The sequence below is a fragment of the Dermacentor silvarum genome, chromosome 4 (genome assembly GCF_013339745.2).
Source record: "Dermacentor silvarum isolate Dsil-2018 chromosome 4, BIME_Dsil_1.4, whole genome shotgun sequence".
Lineage (NCBI taxonomy): Eukaryota > Metazoa > Arthropoda > Arachnida > Ixodida > Ixodidae > Dermacentor > Dermacentor silvarum.
Window position 1 is genome coordinate 200,734,548 of NC_051157.2, and position 16,703 is coordinate 200,751,250.

The 16,703-nt window shown below is 43.3% G+C and overlaps 1 pseudogene; it reads right to left on the minus strand.

The window, feature by feature from the left end:
* Positions 1-2,032: 2,032 nt before the first annotated feature.
* On the minus strand, positions 2,033-13,320 carry LOC125945115 (uncharacterized; annotated as a pseudogene).
* Between the last annotated feature and the right edge of the window lie 3,383 nt (positions 13,321-16,703).

Here is a 16,703-nt window from a genome sequence, read left to right on the forward strand (position 1 = left end):
TCATGTTAGGCAGGGTAGGCTGGGGTTCTGGCACAGACACAGTGCATTGAAAACTCTAAAGGGAGAACACAGTTTATTATGCATATAGGCTGCAGTGGTGTGCCACATAGGATACAGGGTCAGTTGGCTACATTTGAATTTATGAGAAATAAATAATTAACTGAAAAAACATTTATTCAAAAATGTCAGTGGTAACTAGAGCGACACATCACCTTCCTTGGTTAAAATGAAAAGAGCTGCTACATAACATTATACAATGACTAGATATATATAAAAGAACCTTTTAGAATACTATTTATACAGTGGTGACAGATGTGTAACAAACTGTAATATAGCAGCACTATGCAATGCTAATGGTGATACATCATCATATACAAAACAAGTACAACTACAAATGAGCCTGTACATATCCCCCTATATACTTGTGGCGGCATGGTGCGGCGCCGCTTCTGCGCCTGCGTGCAGCGTCGACGCTGCTAAACCGAGCGCCTACGTGATAAGAACACTCTCGCCCGACAGAAGACAAACTATGTGTGCTCGGGGCAGTTGTTGTTGTACCGTCTTTCGTGTGGACGCATTAAAATTATGTGTACCCACAACTGATGACCCAGAACACGAACTTACCGCACCGCCATGGCCGACCAGGAAGCCCTCGCCACTCTCCGCCAACAAGTAGATCATCTTCAAGAGCAACTTCAGGCCCAACAACAGGTAAACAACAAAAGTGAAAGCAAAATTTTACTGTTTACAATTTCAGCAACAACAAGCTATCCGCCAAGAGAAAGTGCCAGTGAGTAGAACTGTGGCTGCGTAACCTTTACAACACCAGAGTACATGTCAAAGCACTTGAAATTTGTGTGATCTGTAAGGACTTCCTGCTGCCCCCAGATGACTCTACAGCCAGTCTCGTGAAAGAACAAGGGCTCCAACTTGCTGACTACGCATGGGATGGACCTTGCTTTGGCGTTGGGAGTCGGGCTATTGCTCGAAGCTGATCATTACTGGGATGCGATGAGTGGCAATGACAGGCACATAAATGACCAACTCATGCAGGTCAAAGCCATTAGCTGGACCTGACAGGGAACAGCACTCACATTATTTACGGCGACCTATGCCACCGCTGCAGGAGTGATACAGGTGTCTATAAGCTTTCACCACGACAAGCTGTACCAACAGTTGAAGTCATCATGAGAGCTCAGTCATTTGGCGATACAGAACAGAGAAAAAAACAGCCAATCTGAGCATTCAATAACCTGGGAGTGTTAAAGGGACACTAAAGAGAAACACAAAATCAATTTAGAACAATAAAGTATTTTTGAACCCTCTTTTTCCTCAATATTGTGACGATTACTAGAAGAGAAAATGAAGATCAGAGTTCAATTTGTTTTCAATTTCATAAAAATTTTTTTCACATTTGCACCAAGTTGGCTCAGTGAAATTTCCTGAAACTTGCCATGTTCAGTCCATGGCCCCTTTAGAACACAATGCATTCCATTTTTACGCCTAAACAATCAACTAGGCCCTAGCAGACGCCATCCAAATCTATGACATCACAGTGAGCTGGTACGAGAACTTAAAAGCGGCAGCGTCACTCGTTTTTTCATTCCCTGCCTTTTCTCGTTTACCAAGCCTCTTGTGGTAATAATGTCATTTTTCGTATTTTATAAGGGTAATTACTAATGCAGGTGAAATCATTTTTCTTTGTCATGTCCGTTTAAATTCCATTAGTGGTGTTGGGCTGCTGAGCACGAGGTGGCGGGATCGAATCCCGGCCACGGCGGCCGCATTTCGATGGGGGCGAAATGCGAAAACACCCGTGTACTTAGATTTAGGTGCACGTTAAAGAACCCCAGGTGGTCGATATTTCCGGAGTCCCCCACTACGGCGTGCCTCATAATCAGATCGTGGTTTTAGCACGTAAAACCCCATAATTTAACTTAAATTCCATTAGTCAACAAAACGGTTCTCACATATCCCGAATGCCGTCAATAATCCAGAAATCAGTGATATGTCTGGCGCATCATTCCATTCTTCAGTCTCTCTCAATCATGTTAAGCATAGGGCACAAAAATGCTTTCTGTGTGTTGCTGAATTCTACGTACACACAGCTTTTCAAATTGTCTGATGGCCTGAAAACTTTTGGTGGAGCCTTTGCTGACATAAAACATTGCTGGATGTGCTCAGGAAAGCGATGGTCCTCCAGCAAAGGACTTCTCGGCACAGCAGCAAGCAAGTGTGACCTGCCCTCAACAACACACTAACCATTTTTTCTATGCAGAAGAAGCCTTCTGATGTTTGCACAAATGTGCTGTCGCTTTTAGTTGGCTTTTGTAGAGTGTGCTGTGGTACACCTGTTTCTTAAATACAAGTCTCTCATAACACTCAACACCACTGCCATCATAGCCAGTGTCATTGAGAGCTTGCATTTCAGAAACAATGAACGTAGCATGCTTGCTCAGGCCAAGAAGCGTTGCACCACCTTCTTCAACTGCATTCTGGATATGTGGGTGCCTGAGGAAACGATCACAAACTACTCCGTCCTATTCCGAGATATCTGCAGTGGCGATGAAATGCCCTAAATATTGTCCCATTGCCACCCGCTCGACAATCTGATGGGGCAGGCCATGGGCAGCAGTCACCAACTTTACAAGCCACCATTCCCACTTTCAAACGAAAAGGCGGAATGTGCCCACAGGGGCCCCAAGCGTCGAACACTGTCTGCCAGGTGGTAAAGCTGGTGCACGTTAAATGTCGCTGCTGTCACACCATACAGTGACTCGCAGCGTCTGCAAACGTTGACAGAAGGCGCTCTGAAAAGAAAAAAATTAGAGCAATCAGAACACTGAATCTTTGTGGTGTATAAAAAGCTGAAGGGTCTAGTCACATGTGGTGCTTTTGTTTATATTATGAGTGGATATTTACGGGCACCTCAAAAAGGCAACACCTTAACAAGCATTTAAATTAAACTTATTGAAAGGACCGGGGAAGGCATTAGTTTAGATGGAAAACCATCAAATGGCCCATTGAGCATGCCTCGACGGAGCAGAGTGGGCAAAACATAACACCTGGTGCCACGTTAGTGCGCCAGGTGTTGTGTTAGCAGAGAGGGCATCACCCCGACACCATGTCACCCTCACACTCAAAAGTCGGCACGCGGTTTGTATCTCTCTCACCCCCACAAGGCGTAGCTGTTGCGCACGCCTGCTCGCCTTGGTGGCCGCTGGTGCTCGTTCAGTATGTAGCAAATAATAAATATTATTAAATGAATGCACTCGTTTTTCAGAAATATAGTCGAAACGATTCTGGTCTACAGCCAACGCACTAGTGTAGAAATTGTGGAAAAAAATAACCCGCATCAATTTAATTGCAAAACTCGAAAAGATTACTCGCAGCACAGAACTCGAAAAACCACTCAGTTGCGTTCAATTGGACATTAATGCTTTTGCATTGGCGTCCCCGGATGTTTGTTAAAAACCTCATGTCCACTTCCCCAAAAGCAACAAGGGCTCGTGCCACTGCCAGGCAAGTGCACTACTAATGGCTTGGAAGTGACATCAGCACAAGAGGGATGGGGCAGTGCTGCCAACATTTCTTTTTTTCAAGTGAACCAATATGTAAATGCGAGAAGTGTTGTAACAGATGTTGTAACATGTAGTAACACAGTTGTAACACTACATGTTGTAACGCTACGTGTTACAACATGTACATTTTATCATGTCCCTATATTTGTGCTGACACAGTGCACTGTTGTGCAGAGACCTACTTCTTAAAGCTGGCATCATTTGAGGCATTCTAAGGACCGGATGGTCTGCCAAATTAAAGCATTCATAAAAATATGCTGCTTATTACAAATGTTTTAGTGTGTAATCATCATGTTCCTTATCCGTCTCAACTTTCACTTTCTTTACCCCTTCTAGAACATTACCTTAACATTTTGACATTGTTTGAATCAGATGCAGCTACATGGTTGATATATGAGATGTGATGACATTAAAAGTGCACTAAAGGAAAACTAAACCAGTTTAGACTGACAAGCCATGGTTTTAAAACTATTTTTGTTCATTCCACAATAGGTTGATTATAGTAAGAAAAATGAAGACCAAACCTCTAATTTCATGCTGAAGCCGCAGATCCAGGACATCAGTGTGATGTGAGAGATTCCGAAGTATTTTCTATTGTCCATAGTGCCACAGTAAAAGTTCTTGAAACTAGCAAATTTATACGGCCACATAGAAACACAAACTACTAAGTGGGTGGAACAGCCAAAAAATCTGGTAGAGCATGACAGGTATTCAATCTCCTGTGCTTCTCAATACCCCCGTGTTGCACTACACTGTATCACATTAAATACGGTTGTAGAGCATGAACATTTATTTTTACTTTTGTTGTGCACTATTTTCAAACCATTTTAAAGCCTGCTCATTATCAGCAGCAGCAGCAGCCTATTTCCATGTCCACTGCAGGACGAAGACCTCCCCCAGCACCCCTTGCAGTAGCCGATTCCAAGTTGTGCATTTCAAATTTCATGATGTCATCATACCGCACCTAATTGTCTGCCATTCTTAACTGCGCTTCCATTCCACTGGCATTGATTCTGTAACTCAAATAGACCACCGTTTATCTACTCTACATTACATGGTTTGCCCAGCGCCATTTTTTCCTCTTAATGTAAACTAGAATATTGGCTACCCCTGCTTGCTGTCTACTTTACACCGCTGTCTTCCTGTATCTTCATGTCATGCTTAAGTTTTTTTTTTGTTTCATTCCTCACTTTTATAACCTACTTATTACAAAGTTGGGCCAATTTTGCCAAGGCAAAACTTATTCTTAATGCACCCAAGCTGAGGACACCCCCCCCCCTCCCCAATGGCACATTTTACAACAGGTATATTTCACTTTTGGTGGACCAAATAATACAATTTACTAAGAATGTATAACAACTGCAGAGTAAAGAAATACATGCACATCGAGTACATATAGCTTGGTATGCATGTGTGTAATTGCACATGTGGAGTGCCACACAGTTACATCTGTGCACTTCCCTAACTGTCCTCACACTGCATCACTAACGCTTTACCAGTAATCATCTGAGTAGACTAGCCTTTCACAATGATAAAATTGCGGCGAGGGCCTTACATGATTTTACAAACTACAGAGTAGAGATGTACAACCTACATTTCAGAGTGCATTAAACAATACCCAAAACAAAGAAAGGCGAGCAGAACCAGCTTCCTTCAACAGATTCACTCATATGTACATTTGTCACTAAAAATACCATAATTGAAATGTATTTCAACAGCATTTGCACTATGAATGAAACGAGCATAACTTTACAGAAGTGAGCCCTGTTTTTTGTTTAACATGAGTACTTGCACAATTTCTTGATATCAGTTATTGAATATACTGACAACTCAACAAACGATTATTTACTGTGCCACTCCCTACACATTATTTCTGAACAAAGATTACACGCGATTCTAGTGACCTATGACGTAGATACTTAGCCGACATTTATGCAGTAATTTACCTGCATGGTCTATCTGCTCACTAGATATCTTTTCTCGAAGCAGAATATGCACAGCCTCTGACAGCTTTGCCAGGTGACGCAGTAGTCCTGGGGTATCAGGCCATCGAAGCATAGCGGGGCATAAAAAGAAGCCAGTGCTTCCATTCAGAAGCATTCTAATGAGCCGTGTCATCGATGCGACGGGGTAGACATGTGATGCAGTGAGGAGGTTGAATGCTTAGCAAGCGGTTGTTAACTTCTCTCACGGATGATGGGCTGCCTGTATATATAAAAATGGCACTGGGATTTATTATACAAAGTATTTCAATGAACTGACAAGATATTTGTTCAATACAGTAAGAGTAAACCCCAAGAATGAAATCACCCTTATTCATGGCACGTCAGTCTGTGGAGGTGTGCACACAGGCGAATGCAGCTCTTTTTTTTCATATTTCTTGCATCAACTATAGGAAACTTTGCAATGCATCGGGCAGCACTTCTTTATCAACATATTTAAAACAATCTGCACGCACTTTACGTGGCACGAAGCACCAAGAGGGTAGCAATGCTTGCTCCCCATACGTTTTACATTAAAGGGCACCAAACCCACCCAACCACCTCTGACATACCTTAGACCTTTGGCACTCCCTTTGCAGCCGTCCCTCCTTCATTATTTGCGCTAATCGACCATATGGTCTAAGGTATAACATGAACCGACTATCCCAGCAACAAGCTTTATTAGAACACCTCTGACTTTTGTTACATATTTTAAATGAACATGCTAGCTGATTGCATAAAGTGTACTGTGATTATCATCTTTTGCGAAAATGGCAGTGCTACGTGCCATGAGGTTGCCAAAAACTCAAAAGCAATCTTGTGCTCCTCTCCGTGGGGTTTTCCGATCCCTTTGCACATTGTGGCGCCACGATTCGCCTAATAGTATTCTTCTAATATGTGCCATAACATAGCAATAGTTGAAAGGTTCACTGAAATCATTTTCTCATACCTGAATAATTTATACTTAGGTGGTACCTTTTAAAGCACTGTAAGAAATTTTGTAACAACACACAGCACCAAGATAGCTGTAAGCAAATATAGATTACTACGTACACTGTAGTGCAAGGGCAGACACATGGCGACCAAAAGGCAGGGACATGGCACTGTGTGTGTGCCCTTTGCACTACAGTGTACATGATGCCCTACCGACTAACCCATCAGTCTACGCTCTCCATGAAAGCTGCAGCCTTCATCCTCTACACCTCTTCCACTCTTCTGTGGTTACATTCGGCATAAAATTGTGTGGTTAACATCGTGAAGCTGCACACTTGCTGTGAGGGTTTGTGTAGTGAAGAGCTCAGAATTTAGACCACCTGAGGTTCTGTAGCATGTACTTAGCTTTTCCAAAGCACAGCACCATTGGAGCATGGTTACTACGGCCATGATAGAACCTATGACTGCGTGCTGAGCAGCTGAATGTCATAGCCACTGAGTCACTAAGGCTTGTACCGTACCCTTGTAAACTACTCTAATCTTGTACCCTTCTTTCTAATAGACACACATGCAGAAATGCACAAATAAGAGCTGATGAGTGGTCCTGGTTCTTGGCCATGTGAACGTTCACGATTTGACAAATATCTGTGTTATAGCCTTCCATGTTTCTTTTTTTGTGTGCAAAATGATAACTAATCATTATAATATGCTATTATTGCATATCTGCACTGCATCATTGCAAGTGTTGCAGATGGTGCTATGCAAGAAGTAATTAATATACCCACGTAAGTGACATCAGAAGCCATTCAAGCAAGATGAACAGATATAGACGAAAAGCACATACAGCAAAGTCACTGAAATGAGTACGTGTATAATCTGTGTACACTTGAACATGACCATTAATGGTTCAAAGATCCTTCCACTACTGGATAACAACGAATTTGTACACGGCAGTTACGTATTTCATTATTAAGAATCGTAATATGTAAAAGCACAAGCTATATTACGGCAGAAGTCATTGCTCATCATCGTTAATCATTCCATGCTATATTATCCCTTAAGAATGCCACAGAAGACATTTGTTTACCGATGATGCTCTCTTTCATAAATAAATTTTTCCTTCACTTTTCTCTCATTGTACTGATTTCTTTTCTGCCTGTCTTGATAAACTGCTCAATCTGGTTGCTGCTTTGTTCATAATTCGTGTATCTGCTTTATATAGTTGCTTTATTAAACCTGCTGCACTCTGCTTTGCTTTGTTTATTATTTAACATGTTTTGCATCAAAGTCCATGCCTCACAGAAGCTCCCTCTGTAAGTGTTTGCTATAATCAAAGCCTTGCTTGATTACTGCAAGTATAGAAAGCATGAAACAAAATTTGAAATATACATACCAACATAATACCGTTCGGAACAGTTAGTTGTACTGAACAAGACCTCAGTTATCTGCCTCGTGACTCCTAGCAGAACACAGTGCATATATTCCACGCTGACTCCCTTGACGAGGTCGAAACCTGAAAAATAACATTCAAAACACATACATTTACTGATCGAAGTCACCTGACAATGATGCTCCTACCAGAAGCCAGGTGACCTGCACCACCGGCCTCAGGCTGACATCAGGTGTTAGGCTGCATACACAGTGCTACCTCCCTGACAGCTTCGCTAAGATAGATATGGAGCAGGGAAGAGCTACCTGCTTAAAGGGCCCCTAAACAACCCTGAGGTCGAAAATTAGGTTACATAAAGGCTGATGTGTACTAGTCCACTATGAACATCATCATGAGCAGCGAATTTTTGCCCACTGCAGGACGAAAGCCTCTCACTGCGATCTCCAATTACCCCTGTCTTTCATTAGCTGATTCCAACTTGCGTCTGCAGATTGGCTAACTTCATCACCCCACCCAGTTTTCTGCTATCCTCGACTGCACTTCCCTTCTCTTGGTATCCATTCTGTAACTCTAATAGCCCACCGGTTATCCATCCTACACATTACATGGCTTGTCCAGCTCCATTTTTCCCTCTTAAGGTCAACTATAATATCCGCTATCCCCATTTACTCTGATCCACACCGCTCTCTTCCTGTCTTGTTAACATTACGCCTAACATTTTTAGTTCCATCGCTCTTTGTGCAGTCCTTACCTTGTTCTCAAGCTTCTTTGCTAACCACCAAGTTTCTGCCCTATATGTTAGCACTCGTACAATGCAATGATTGTACATTTCAACGACAGTGGTAAGCTCCCAGTTAGGATTTGGTAATGCCTGCTGTATGCACTCTAACCCATTTTGATTCTTCTTGAAGTTTCCTTCTTATGGTCAGGGCCCCTTGTGAGTAACTGACCTAGGTAAACATACTCTTGTACACACTGTAGAGGCTGACTGGCGATCATGAATTCTTGTTTCCTTGTCAGGCTACTGAATATTAACTTTTATCTTCAGCATATTAGTCTTCAACGCCACTCTTACACTTGCTCGGTTAAGGTCTTCAATCATTTGTTGCAATTCATCTCCAGTGTTGCTGAACTATGAACATATGGCTGTAATATTTTGAAATTGTGCAGTAATAGCAAAGTTACAGGCGTTTGAACAGTGAAAGCGCGACTTCCCGTTTCTTGTTCTTCTTCGCTACTCTCCCCACTTGCACTCTCTCCCACTTATCACATACGCTCGCCAACTTTACGCAGCAGTACAGTGAAAGCTATATCTCGGAACTGCAGGCCAGAAGAACGGTTCCTCCACTGTCCGCCCCTAATCGCCATCCTGACTGAAAGGAAGCTTCATAAAAGGTTCAGTTGTGCACAATGAGTGAGCATCCCTCCATTCTCGGAACACACAGTCGGCTCTTGTCAAGTTGGCGCTGTCCTTCCTCAACGACTGACCAGTCGAGAGCTTTTACCCCTAGTGACGTCACCTGGAGCACCCTCTTCATGAGTGATGCGGCGATGCACGGAGGAAGCACCGGATAGGCCAGGAGAGAAGCACGTGATTGTTTTTTGAATTTGCGGCATTTCCCGCGGCACTTAAGGCTGCTGCATTCGCCAGAGATTATGGTCACAGCATTCTCTACGCGACAAGCATATATGTTTGAAATGCGTAAAAAATTTTAGAGGTTGTTTACGAGCCATTTAAGGTTTAATAAACTAGTTTCTTTTTCACCTTAAGACTGTTGAAGCTGATTGTTTAAGACAGCACCAATAAAGGCAGAAATAAATGCCTCTGCATGCTTACCTTTAAGGCTCATTAAAGCCGACGGGCCCTTGAAACCATTCACTGTATTTTCTGTGATGCATGCGATATGCATGTCTCTGATTACTTGGCTGTGTGTCCCTTTCTCAGCTGGCTGGCCAATGTAGCGCATGCCACCTGAAACTAATTAAATGTGAAACTTGCTTGTACACTTTTACAAAGGCACTGTACTACATAAAGTATATTTGGGGACAACCAAAGCATTCATGGGAAGTTTTGTCCACAAACTCACACTGTGCCTGTGGACTATATACATCCACAACCCAAAATGTAATTGCAGAGACACACACCACTTTTCAATTAGTGCAAATATACCTTGCACTTCCACGTTATTATCTGATGCAAAGCTACAAATTTAAAGGAAAATGTATGTACACGCACACAGTTTATGGTAAAAATTGCTGTGCTGCAGATTAGAATCCTGAGAAGTGAGAGAGCGCAGGATATTACTACTAATTTAAGTGATTGTGACTTAACAGTAGGGAATGATAACTCGTTATTTTTTAAACCGTGCAACTGTATACATTTGTATCAAAATGTTAAATAAAATGACTTCGTTGCTTTTAAACTTTTCAATTTTTATGAGCCTGCTGCTGTAGGTTATCTTCACCCTCCGACATTTTCTTGTTTTCTACCAGGTTAACATTGATAACTATGGCAACTATGACGGTAATTCCAACCAAGTGAGACCTGAATGCGAGTCTTTACTAAGCTTGCTGGTCTGCTCGCCACCAATACAGTGACAGTACTTCAAGAAGCACCAGAGTGCAATCGTTCTCAGTAGTAACATAATGCAGTTTGCTTTTAATGGCTACGTGAAACTGCCGCATGTAAGACTTATCCAAGCTTAATGCAGGTATCTGAACACAAACGTGATCACAAAGACTCTCTGCAGCTGTCTGTATTTGTTTGTTGTAGACTTGCTCATATAGGGTCGCCAACTCTTGATGAGTAGACGAAGTTCGATTGGAGAGGGAGGGGGTCTATCGTCGACTGACCCTTTCAATGATAGCAGCCGCCATTTTGTACATGCAACAAAGTTTCTAATTATAATTTTTTGTCCTATCATGTCGCGATTTAGCAAGGTGCAGTAGTTGCCTGACTAACACAGCCACCAATACAGATAGACTACTGTGAATGGTGAAACCATACAACAGAAGAAAAACCACAACAAAAACTAAATCATCTTTATACTCATGACAATGCTACAGAACACAGAAGAGACAAATCCGTGACTGCGCTCAAGCCATGATAAAAAGAAAATTTGGTTGATTGTGTTTAAGGAGAAAGACACAAGGTTGGGACATTTGGCCATCCCAACTAGGTCAAGTCACAACTCTGGACATATACTCAAAAGTAGGGACTGTTTCATTAAATTTGGGACGGTTGGGAACCCTGTGTTCATAAGAGCACAACGCCATACCAAAAATTCTTAACTGTGACATCATGAAAATGAGCAGACATACTTGTCTGGCACATGTGTACATATTCTCTTGGAGTTGAAGAGGCAGTGTATTCGGTTCTAAATTCGTAGGTTGTCTCTGGCCAAAAGCAGTAGCATGACATCTTACCACTTGTTTCCTTGAAATAAAATAATACTCACAGACTTCGGAGTACCTAATTCTACCATAACAAAAGACCATCATCGGTAACAAGCTCATAACAATCAAATTTTAACCGTAGAAAAAAGAAGACAACTGTACTGTTTTCTTTCTGTAATAAAAATTACATTGTTTTGAGCGTGTTACTTGCATGGGCAAACTGCAAAATGTGCTTAGCACATATTTTACATTACCACATTTTGCATATTCCATCATGCAAAATGTGGTAACACAAGGATAGTCATCCGCAGACATGACAAATGCTTGTCCTCGTTGAATGATGTGCGCAAAATGAGCAGATGAGCCTCATAAGAACATTACCGTGAGCTCGATAGAAATGAGTTTTGTCGAGGTAAGCTTACTTTCTTATGCTTACTTTGCGAATTTTCCTCTCAGAGGTTATCATTTAAAGTAACACATGCCATAGAAAACTCTTTTTAAGAAGCATGCAGCTTGTCTTTAACACTTCATCCACAGTCAAGTTAAGCCCGCTCTTTGCAAATAATATACTTTCCAGTGAATATTTTTGGACTCAATTACGTGCATAAATATTCTCAAGATGCCACATAAAGCATGCTCGGGTCACATGAGTTGTACTATCTGTCATTACAGTGAGCATCCTTGTGTGCAGCTCTATCTTCTGCTTCAATATTCAGTATTCTAGAGAGAAAATTTTAAAATGAAAAGACTTTTGCCTGCATACAATATACCCTGCTCAAACATAATAAGCACATTAGTACTACAGTCATAAAAACAGTTTGAAGATATCAATGCATTTCTTACCTTCTCTATGCGTTGCCATCGTAAGGCACCGAGGGCAGCCATGCAGACCGCTGAACTGAAGAATGTTCCAAACAGCAGCACGTGCTGGTGCATCCACAGCACAGCACAACTACTCTAGACTGGTGCACAGATGATGCAGTCTTCCATGTTATCGGCTTCATACTTCTTACCTGCTCAACAGACTTTGCTAGGAACGTCTGCATATTTGGATGGGTGCTCCCAAACCACAATGCTGTCACAACAGGATTTGGAGTCGTGTGGCAGGTGCTAGCTCATTCAATACAATTTGTAAAGGCCACACTGATGTCTTGGAGGACTTGAAGACTGAACTTCCATCTGTGTTGATGGTCATAGTCGAGTCATCATAGCTCAAGTTTTCAGCTGTGCTAAGGTCACGAAAGCAAGCAGCACTTGTTATGTCAGTGACTGCATCACATCGCTGACTTCTCCTCAACAACCCTTCCTCTAGGCTTTCCTTTGTCCTGTCAATGAGAAGGCCAAGCTGACTTTTTGTGTCCAAAGCCACAAAAAATGACCCTCTTGAATGCACAATGGACACATTTTCTTTGGTGCCACAGACAGTGCATAGTGCATCGCCGCTTTCCACAGTCAGCACAGCCTGACAAACATCACACAGGTACCAATAATTAACTAAGTCACTTTTCTTTGTGGACCACAGCTTTCTAAGTGCGTACTTGCTGCGCGGCAACACGTCAGCTCCCGTGATGCTGTTCACAAGTGCAGCCGGATCGCCCAACGCTGTCCACGTCAAGCCGTGTGTAAATGCAAATGACATGGCCATAGCAGCAGCTCCTGCCTTGGACGTACCAAGGTGTGGCAGCTTTTCTGAGCTGAATGCAGCGAATGTATTAGCCAATATTTCCTCTTCGATGAGGTGCGGCGGCGATCCATCTTCAACAGATACGGCGTGGTCAAAGTCTTCTGCTTCTTCGCGAAACATATAGCTTTCTTCAGACCAGACGGGCGAGGGATCGCGGGACACACGGTCACTTGCGCAGGAAGGAGGTAAGTCATCCACGCACGTAGACGGCTTTGCGCTGCTCGGTGCGCTGAAACAACCCACGCTCTCCTCGCCTGCTTTCCAGCGTCTACAAAACGTAGTTTTGGGCACGCCGAGTTCCTTGCTATGGTGCAAGTACTCCTTGCGCGGCTTCTTCGGCGGAGTGTCCGCCATCGCCTCAATGGAAAAGCGAAAAAACACACGTAATATGTGCCACACAGCTGCGATACATCAAGCAACTAACCATTAATTGAAGACTGAACAAGCAACTAACCATAAATCGAAGGCTGAATAACCCTCAATTGGACGGCGCTTGAGCTTGTTTGTGCAAAAGTCAGTCGCCGGTCGTGGTCGCACCTGTCACCATAGAACAAAGAACCAACTGGCTGTCACTGAATGCGCCAAGCACAGCGCATGGCGTCCAGCTTAACCCATCGGATTAATCCTATAGGGTTGCGCAAGCCCCATGCAGGATGATCATCCGCACTATCCTCAAGAAGCGGCTCTAGGTCGAATTACGCAGCAATCGAGAAGCTCATTTTTACGCACCTCATTCCGTACAATACACGCACGCTTAATACGTGCTGTTCCGCCATACTGCACTGCTTTGATCATCTGTTGATCGTAACTGAATATCGGCTACTCAATGATCTCATCGCACGATATGTGACGACAACATCATCACACTGATCTCTGGTTTAGGATAGCACGCAGAACGTGATGGAATGTGGCGGTGTTTCTTTTTTTTATTTTTGATGGTCTGTATTTTTTTTCCGACTTGCACCCTGCCATAGACACTGCCTGCTTTATTAGCAAGCTTCTAAAGCTTAATATTCTTTTTTAATGCTTGTGTTTTCCAAGGGAGAAGTCTCATATCTCTCGATACATAACATCATTATACAGCGGCTGCACGTCTCATCCTGATTATAGTGCACTAGAAAATTCAGGGTACAGTGAAACCTGAATTTTCGGTCTTTGCTAGTAATCACAAACTATCGTTTACGACTTGCAACGTCGTCGTCTCTTCTGGTTATCGTGCATAAACCGTCGGATACAAAGAACAAATATGGCCTCAGTAAACACGGAAATGAATGCGTGATGCATGATAGCATATACATATATATATATATATATATAGTATTTATTACTATAGTAATATTAGTAATAATAACTGCAGTTACATCTACTCTAAAGTTCGAGTTGCATGACCAGTGTATACATTTGATTGTGAGCACAAACAACTAAAATCATGACTTCTCGCGCGCACACCTACATGCACTTGAATTATAACGTACGTCAGAAGGATGGGTAGCGTGATGCGCGCAGAAGATAATAGTAACATGCTTGATTGAAGGGCAGCGTACTTAATGATCCATATATATAGACGTACATTAAAACACACAGACACACGGGCGCTGTGTGTGTGGGTGTTTTAATGTTCTATACAGTCTTATTAAATGCGCTGCCCTTCAATGCGGCAGCCGCGAATCCGGGCCGCGGCGGTCGCATTTCGATGTAGGCGAAATGCAAAAACGCCCGTGTGCTTGCGTTGTAGTGCACGTTAAAGAACCCCAGGTGGTCAAAATTAAACGGAGCCCTCCACTACGGCGTGCCTCATAAAACTGGTCTTAGCACGTAAAACCCCAGAATCAATCAATCAACCAACCAATCAAGAATGTCCAACCAACTATATCCCGCCTATTCGTCCTGACCAAGTTGAATGGTAGCATGCAGTATATCGACATATACATTCTGCCAAACACGCAGGGGAGCTTTAAAGTCTGTTATAAACTGCTGATATCATTTGTGTAGAAGAAAAGATCAAAAGGTTCTCTGAACCCCTAGAGAAATACTGAATTAAGTGATGGTGTTCTGTGCAGGCGCTACACAGGTAGTTTCTCACACTACAATATATATACGCCAGGGGTTAACTGAGGCTGTAGCTTGCAGCTGCAAGCTAAAGCCAACATAACAGCTAGTTAATGTACTAGTTAATGTACGTCCGTGCAATTATTATGTTGTAGATACAGTCTACAACCTCTACAACGAAATGGCCTGTATATATAACGAAGGAATGTTCCGCGGTTGTATTATGAGCTTTGTGGAGCGCGACCTCGGACGAAGACGAAGACGTTCGTGCGTTCGGCTGGTGGTTCGTTTTGATGCTGAAGTTTTTCTATTTTTTGTGTTTAATCGTGCATCAGCAACATCCAGCGCTGTTTGTACGGGCCTTCAAGACTGCTGCTTTGTTGGGAGGCCCTCCCTGCGAAGCCTGCTATAGAGGAGATGGTGGTGGACCCGTCTAGCGGCAGGGACAGACCTCCCGTCGATAGGAAGCGCCTCAGCTCTTTAGTGGAAGCAGAAACTGCCAATTTCGAGTCTGATGCTAGGTCGGACGACTCGGATGCCTTCATACCTGCTAAGCATCGGCGTTCAAGACGGAAGTCTTCGCGATCGTCATCAAGCGAAGCGACCATCATATACAGCAGCATCGTGACTACGACAGTAGCCTTCGTACCGGCCGACGTGATGGTAAGCCTGAATGCCATCTCGAAACAGAAACTGCATGATTTTTTCTTCATACTGGCACCGGGTCTTATTCAAGAGGTTCGAGTGAACCCAAGGAAAAATATTATTGCCGTGGACACAACAGATGAGAAGACGGTGCAAACTCTACTTGGCCTATCTCAACTCTGTGGTGTTAACACGCGGGCTTACATACCACAGGGCGCGGATGTAACAGCTGGCGTCATATCTGATGTTGACCTAGAACTTCAAGATGACGTCTTAAAAAGTATGATCGTTTGCACGTCACCATGCAAAATCATCACCACTCGACGGCTCGGCTCGTCAAAGTGTGTTAAGATTCTTTTAGACTGTGCAAAACTGCCTAGTCATATAAAGGCTGGACTAGTGCGATACCCAGTTCGGCCCTTCGTACCGAGACCCTTACAGTGCCGCAAATGTTTAAAACTTGGTCATGTGCAGGGTTTCTGCTCAAGTGCTGTGGTTTGTGACAGATGTAGTCAAAATCACGACGCAAATTCTTGCGACCGTCCGACATCTCGGTGCCGGAACTGTAATGGTGAACACTTGAAAACAGACAAAGAATGTCCCACACTGAAAAAAAAACAAAAGGTTGTGAAAGAGAAAGCTATGAAGAAGGCATCAGGAGAGAAGCTGAGTAGCCGCAGTGCCCGTCCAGCGGCTACAAATGGCAAAACTGAAGATGTACCCGCACGTACGAAGAATACCAAGGACACCACGCGTCGGCAGGAAAGTGGGAAACGTAATTTCTGTCTCTCTGCGATATCGTGGCCGGCGCTTCCATCGAAAGCGTCCGAACCCGTATCTGCCAAGATTACGCCTCCGAAAGCTTCGGAACCAACTCCATCCAAGGCGTCGTCTACAGTAGAACACTCTGTAAATAGGGCGCCTACAGCAGTCTCGGTCAACGATGACGAAAAACTTATCAACCTGCTGAAGATGCTTGTCAACATCGTTAGATCTCTGATTGCCGGTCGTCAGACACCAGCAGCATTAGCCGCAGAGCAACT